This window comes from Dioscorea cayenensis, chromosome 7 (assembly GCF_009730915.1).
Source record: "Dioscorea cayenensis subsp. rotundata cultivar TDr96_F1 chromosome 7, TDr96_F1_v2_PseudoChromosome.rev07_lg8_w22 25.fasta, whole genome shotgun sequence".
NCBI lineage: Eukaryota > Viridiplantae > Streptophyta > Magnoliopsida > Dioscoreales > Dioscoreaceae > Dioscorea > Dioscorea cayenensis.
Window position 1 is genome coordinate 18,742,993 of NC_052477.1, and position 7,917 is coordinate 18,750,909.

General features: G+C 34.5%; 1 long non-coding RNA gene across 4 annotated transcripts; it reads left to right on the forward strand.

Annotated features, from left to right (window-relative positions):
• Positions 1 to 5,824: 5,824 nt before the first annotated feature.
• Positions 5,825 to 7,187, forward strand: LOC120264604. Of its 4 annotated transcripts, none has more exons than XR_005537497.1 (3): positions 5,825 to 6,126; positions 6,527 to 6,653; positions 6,819 to 7,187. It is a non-coding gene; the product is annotated as an uncharacterized LOC120264604 (long non-coding RNA). The 4 variants fall into 4 exon arrangements; XR_005537496.1 differs by having other exon boundaries at positions 6,587 to 6,653; XR_005537495.1 differs by lacking the exon at positions 6,819 to 7,187 and having other exon boundaries at positions 6,527 to 6,758.
• Positions 7,188 to 7,917: the final 730 nt, after the last annotated feature.

Sequence of the window (7,917 nt, forward strand, 5' to 3'; positions counted from 1 at the left end):
AGGAAATTCAAGAATCAATTTCACTAAAATCAAAGCATTAGAAGTCAAGGTTCATAATTCGGAGCACCAAAAGATGGTTAGTGCCTCATTGTCTTACAAAATACCATAGGAAAGCAACAAGAGAAATAGTGAGAATCCATTAAATTCCCTTCTTGCTTCACAATTACGTTGGAGAAGGTTTGACAATAGTTATCACTGGCGATCCTCCTTTTCCACACTTATCTCCCTTCTAGATCTGGCCCTGAACGGTGCCGACAGTTGCCCTCATCCTTGCCTCCCAAAAAGAGAAAGAAGATCACTTTGAAACTAAAACTTTAGGGCTTAAATAACCTTTTCTCAATGTAAGCATGCCCGTTCTTACAGAGCATGGTCGGTTGCAAAACCTAGGGATTAATTTCTGCGCAAATCTAGTAAATCGTATTGAGGTAAGCACGCCCATGCTTACCGACCATGCTTCTTCAGCATGATAGTGCTAGGGATAGTGAAACCGTGCTCCTTAATTATGCGCAGACTCTAGCAAAGCGCACGGGGTTCAACACGCCCATGCTTCCTACCATGCTTTCAAGCACACCTGTGTTGGGGACCCTACTTTTCCTAAAACTTGTATTCCAACGTTGTTTTGCTTTGGAATTCTTATCTTTTTGTTCCTTTTGGTCCATAACCCAATTATCTACACACTTTAGCAAACATACCTCAAGTAGCATCATTTTATAACAAAAACATGCTAAAAGGATAAGTAAAACACATAATAGGGTATATAAAATATCTACATAAAATGCACTCATCTGTAAACAAGCGCATCACCTATTCCCTAAAGTATTTAAATGAGAACCAATTAGTTAAAGGCCTCCCAACTATCATTAAAATACAACCCTGCAAAGCATGTGTTATCAGGAAACAAGCGCATCACTTATTCCCTAAATGCAAGCAGATCGGGCATCAACTCCACTAGAGCTTATTCATGGAGATTTGGTTGGCTAAATGCAAACACCCTTCCTTGGAGGTGATTTGTATTTTTTTCTTATTAACTGATGATTATTCGAGATATAGTCAGGTTTTCTTCATCCATTATAAGTTAGAAGCTCTACAAAAATTAAAAACCTTTAAACTATAGGTGGAGAAGTAGTGATCACTGCTAGTGAAGGTGTTTCCTTTTGATTGAGGTGGAGAGTTCACCTCAGGAGAGTTTAACTCATTCTACAAACCTTCTGGCATCAAGCGTCATCTCACCATCCCTTGGACATCGTAATAGAATGGCATTGTTGAATGGAAGAACAGAATGATAACGGAGATGGCTAGAACAATTTTAAGAGAGAAACACTTACCCACATAACTCTGGGCAGATGCTATGGCCACTGATGTCTATGTTCTCAATTGGTCACCGATAAGCACACTTGAGAAAAAGACCGCATATGAAGCTTTAACTAGCTAGAAACCAAACGTTGACCAATTGAAGGTTTTCGGGTGCATTTGCTTTGGATTGGTTGACCACCAAACCCGAAAGAAGATGGATGCCAAGTCAGTTAAATGAATCTTCATTAGCTACTCTTAAGAATTGAAGGCGTACAGGTGTTTTGATCCTGTAATGAGGAAGGTCCACATCAGCCTAAAGATTTGTTTTTTTTTTTGAAGAAAAGCCTGGGATTGGAGAGCTAGTGCTAACTTAAACACAACAAACTTCGTGTCCGTAGCTGATGTGGAAAGTGATTTAGTTATTAATGAATTGAATGATTCTCAAGCGTCAGATTAGCTTGATGGATGGATGGATGAATCTCAAGACTGTATTAATTCATCCTCTAATACAACATCAAATCTCAATGAGAGAGAAGGCTCTTTTCCATCTTCGGTGAGATACAGAAACCTGAAAAACATTTAAAATTGTTCATTTACACTAATTGCTGCAAATCCAATACTATTTGAAGAAGCTTCAAAACATGATGTTTAAATGGCCGCCATGGAAGATGAAATGAACTCCATTAACAAAAACAAAACATGAGAGCTCACAACTTTACTGGAAGTAAAGAAGGCCATTGGGCTAAAATGGATTTACAAAACCAAATTCAATCCAAATGGTATAGAGCTCAAGAAGAAGGCCATAATTGTCACCAAAGGTTATGCACAACATTAAGGTGTTGATTTCACTGAAATCTTTCACCTGTGGCCCGTACGGAGACCATTTATGTATTCTTTGCAATTGGGGCACAAATGAACTAGCACATCTTCCAGTTGGACATCAAGATAGAGTTCTTAAATAGGGAATTGACTAAAAAAGTCTTTGTAAAATGGGCTAAAGGGTTTACAGTCAATGGGAAAGAACATGATAAGTGCATTTTATATAGATATTTTATATACTCTATTGTGTGTTTTAGCATGTTTTTATGATAAACTGATGCTATTTGAGGTATGTTTGCTAAATATTACAGATAATTGGGGTTTGGACCAAAAAGAACAAAAAGATACCAATTCTGATACCAATTCCGAAGCACCCAAATAGTCAGAAGCATAGGCGTGCTGAACCCTCATGTGTTTTATTAGAGTAAACACAGAACTAAAAAGCATAGTTTTAGTCCCTAGAACCACATCTTGAGGGTGCACAAGCGTGGGCATGGTCACTGTGCTCCTAGCATGAGTGTGCTCTCTAAGCATGGGCAGTAAGCATGAGCGTGCTTACCCCTGTGTGATTTACTAGTTTTGCACCAAAATCAATCCTCAGGATATGGAGCCAAGCACGGTCATTAGCACACCCATCATCATGGTAGTGCTTACATTGGGAGAGGGTTATGTAAGCCATAAAATTAGATTTTGGGGGAATCTTTTTCTTGCTTTCTTGAGGCGCGGATTAAGGCATCCGTCGATACCATGTAGGGCCGGCTGGAGTCGAGACAAGCATGGAAAAGGAGGATCGTCGGCAACAATCATTGTTAAGCCTTCTCTGATGCGATTGGGAAGCAAGAAAGGAGTTTAATGGATAAGTTCTATTTATCTTATTGCTTTCCTATGATTGTTTGTAAGACTATGAGGGCTAACCATTTTTTGGTACCCCGGATTATGAACCTTGACTTATAATTTTTTGATTTTAGTGATATTTATTCTTGAGTTTCTTTGTGGTCTCCCTTTTTTTCATATTACTTATCTTTCTATGTGTTGATTGCTTTGATGCTTGTATGTTGCTAGTCTATTAAGGGTCTTGTCGATAGCCATGTATGCATTGATTTTTCTTTGCTATTTCCCCCGTTAGTTGTCATTGCATTTTAAGTTGCTATTTAAAATTAGGTCGATTCCTTGTCTAGAGGGTAATCCCTACTCGTCTAGCTAGGGCACACATTAGGGAAGTGGTTGAGTCTGCTCCGAGCCTTGGGTAAGGACGTTTGTTACCAAACCCTCTGTAGGTGTTCACCATGGTCGAAGAAGAAACTCTTGAATCATTACCTAGTTATTGCATTTGTCAAGGGGATAAATCTAGGGCACTGTCATTTCCACTGTTATCTCTTCAACCCAAAACCCTGTCTTTTCTTCATTCTCTATTCTTTTCTCATTTAGTATATTAATTAATTCAAACCAATTTTTAATTCAGCTAGATATTAGGAAATGAACAAGTATCAAGAGCTATAATAGTCCTTGTGGATTTTACTAATTGATCCTATTGGGTACACTTAGTACTTGTACGACCCATGCACTTGCAGATACTCAAGGGACGTATCAAGTTATGCCGCCATTGCCTGGGACTGGAAACTCTTGAGAAAGTTTTACTTTCTAGTAATTTAGCCATCTATTTCTTTTGTACATATTGATTCTTTTTTCTTTATTCTGTTTTAAATCTTTTGATCCTTTCTTGGTTTCAGGAGGGCTAGAATATGGAGAGCTACTGGAAGCTTTGAGACATCATTTGAATGTTCTCCACCAAGAATCACATCTCACAGCTTTGTTATCTCCGTGTGCACAAGAAAGTGATGATGGTCAGATTTGGGAGTATGAGGATAACAGTAGTTTAGAGACAACGATAGCCGCAATGCATGAAATATCTTTGCAGTGGAGTAACACATCGTTAGAGGGTCACGGAGAGATATGTGCACTACAAGAAAATTGACCTTTTGTTACTAACTATTTGTGATGGCTCCAAACAACCCTTGCAAAATGTATTTTTAGTTACCAATAGAATTTGTAGTCGAAAAAGCTATAAGCTTTTGCGATGACAATCAAAGTCATTACGAAAACTATAAGCATTTGCTACCGCCACTTTCTTTGGTCGCAAATAATATGTTTTTTTGCAACCAAGAACAATATTTGTCGGAAAAAATATGAGCTTTTGTGACTAAAGAAAATGCCCTCGCAAAAACAATGTACTTTTGTGACCAAACAAAATGCCCTCGCAAAAACAATGTGCTTTTGCGACAAAACAAAATGCCGTTGAAATAACTACGAGATTTTGCAACAAATATTGATGGTTATCATAAAAACTATAAGTTTCTGCAATGACAATCAACATCATTGCAAAACCTTTAAGCATTTGCGACTACCACTTCTTTGGTTGCACATATTATAAGATTGTGAGATCAATTGTCATACTAGTCACAAACACTATGATATTTTGCAACCAACAACAATGCATGTCGGAAAGACTATAAACTTTTGCGACTAACCATAATGTCCCTCACAAAACTATGAGTTACTGCCACCAACATTGATGGTTGTTGAAAAAATTGTGAGACTTGGTGACAATATAATTGTCCAGCAAAAACTCAAAGTAGTTAGACCCAGACCGGTCCTACCGGTTCAACCAAAAAAATCGGGAACCTGCCATGTGACCGGTTCGGGTATGCCACATTGAACAGGGCATAAAAAACTCGGTGCTAATCCAGTGACTCGGGCTGTTCTACCGAGAACCAGTCGACCTGGTCGGCCGGTCAACTGGGTCACAATGTTAGGATTTATTTTTGACAATATTTACTACTTTATTATTATTATTTTCTGATTAAAAACCACAAAATCATGTAAATTCATTAATATTAATTTCCAATATATAATCAATAAATTGAATTACAATATATATATATATACACACACATCATAAAACATAAAAACTAAAATTAACATTTAAAAATAAAATCCATTAATATGTTATGGTAAATACATTATAAAAATTTATTTTATTCAAAAAAATAAAATAATAAATGATTGTAATTTTATTATAAAATATAAAAATATTTTTAGTGTTTTTATTTGTAAAACACTTATAATTTCTTTTTTCTACGGTACTTCCTCAATATAAAAAAAAACCCACAATCTAAAAACCATACATTGTATCTCATTTATCTTTACTTTTAGTTTTTCTTATATTACATTAAATCCTAATAGATCTAAAAAAAAGTTGGAAAAACTTATTGTTGAGTTGTGTTGAGTTGTGTGTAGCCTTAGTTTTGGGTGAACCATGTAAATTTCTGTGTTTTTCTTTTACTTATTTTTTTTTATTCATGCCTTTTGGTCATAATTATTAGAAGGATCACATCCGATACCTAACTTTTTGAATAATTTAGATTTATTCAACATTTAAAATATTTGTCTTAAATAATTTAAATTAATTATCAAAAACTTAAAAATTTAAAATTTCTATTTGGTTTTATTCTTTAAAAATTATGAAAATATTTAGAAAATAGAACAAAAATACAATAATACAATACAAAATAAGAACATTTTCTTCTTTCGATTGTATATATATTTTTAAAATTTAAAAAAATCTTTTCTTTATAGTATTTGGAAGATAGTATAGAAACTTTTAGATTTTAAGGGTGAATTTATAAAATTCTATTAAAAAGTTGATATTTTTTTAACTTGAGAAAGGAAACATCTTTGGCTTCTATCCCTAATCTCCTTTCCGGTCCCAATCTCACCAACCACCGTCTAATCCGGTTTGCCACCGCCTTTCTTTCTCTTCTCCGGTCCGCCGTTGTTCATCTTTCTTCGGTCCACTGCAACGCTCCTTGCTACTCTGGTCCGCCGCTGCCCTTCTTTTGGCTTCTCTGGTCCGCCACCGTTCGTCTATCACCGGTCCGTCACCATTCGTTTATCACCGGTCAGCAGCAGTTCCCCTTTCTACGATCTGCCGCCTCACTCCTTCGTCCATCTTCGGTAAGCTACACTTCTTCATCCGCCTCACTCTTTCTTTCTCTCTCTTTCTCTGTCTCTCTTGCTCTCTTTGTCTTTGACTTTGGCTGGTGATTTAGAAAAACTTTGAGTTTTGGATTGATTTTGATTCTATGGTTGTGTTGCTTTTGTATCTATATAAATTTCATTCACTGTGAACTTTTCAGTGTGTTGGATTTTAACCCAATTGAAGACTGCTTCCTCTGTTTTCCGTTTTTTCCTTCTCTAACACTTGGGCTATATCTATGTGAAATTAATGCGAATAATTTAGATGATTGCTAGATGTGATCATGGATAAAGAGAGTTTGACTTCTACACATATGTTTAATCCAAGGGATAATCTTGAAGTTGGGTTGAATGCCTAACAAATTTCTTATTGATTCAGCTTTTACAAGGAATAGGAGTTTGAGGAGATTTAGGATTTTTATTATCCTATATGTTGCAGGAGGTGGCTTGTGTTTTTCCATGAAAAGTGTCTGAGAGAGTGAGTTAACAAATCATACTATTAGTTGGTATGACTCTTGTACTCTCATTATCTTATTATTTCATGTATTCTTTGATGCCCCATGGGTTTCTTTTTATTTAGGTTTTCCATTGTTATTGTGCTACTTGCTTAATTACCTGTGTCTTTTTATTGTTTAATATTTTATTATCATCATCTGTTTGGAACTAGGTAGGTCTGGTTACGGTTGTGAAGGATTTCATCTATACAAGTACTTGTCCCTTCCCTGAAGAAGTGGTTCTGCCAAATTTACAATAAGTTGAATCTTATTCAAAGTTCAATTGATATATATATATATATATATGTATGTATCTTATTTTGAGTGTTTTATCTATAGTTTGAATCTGAGCAGGATTTGATTTGGTTCTTTTAGTTTTAGTGAGATTTTATTTATGTAGTCTATATAAAATGAAAATGTGAGAGATCAACCATCAATCATTGGGATTTGGAAGGAAACATATAAAGTTGTATTAACTGTAAATTCCCTTTATAAGATTAGATGTTGTTGCATCTTTGGACTGAAATAAAAAAATTTATTATCATATATGACATCATTTTCCCACCTTTCTATGTTTATTCAATTAACCAATGACAGAAACTTTTTCACTTTTTTTTAAGTAATTAAATTAATTTTTTATTCTTTGTGACTTTGCAAGGATGAGTGAAATAGCCCTCTTTTTCAGCTCCATATTAACAGCTAAATTGTCTCTTTGATGCTAAATTTTGTTGTATTTATTAATTGTTAGAGTAGGATTGTATTTTAATATCTTTCTGGTTTATTACTTAGCAGAGACTTACTCTACTCATTGTATAAAGTAAGGGGCCGTTTGGTTGCAAGGAATGAAATGGAGAGGAGTGGAGGAGTATTGAAAATGAGAGGGATTGGAAAAGGCATGAGTATGAAAACTATATTTGGTTGGAAGGATTGGGGAGGTAGTTTATTGGGAATGAGAAAAAGTAAAAAAAGAAGATACCATAAAATGACCGTCATGCCCTTTTATATAAATAAATATCATTATTATACATATAATGAGGTGTGATAATTATTTTTAAAATTATTTAAATATTAAAATAAATTCATTATTATAAAAAGATATTTAACTTTAATAGCTCACATGTGACACTATTTGTTAATATCCAAATTTTTGTTAATATCATTAATTAACAATTAATTAATCATAATAAATAATTATTTAATTTTAATTTAAAAATTAAGTCATAATAACCATTCGTATTAATTATTATTCACTTTAATTACAATAATTAAGTATTAA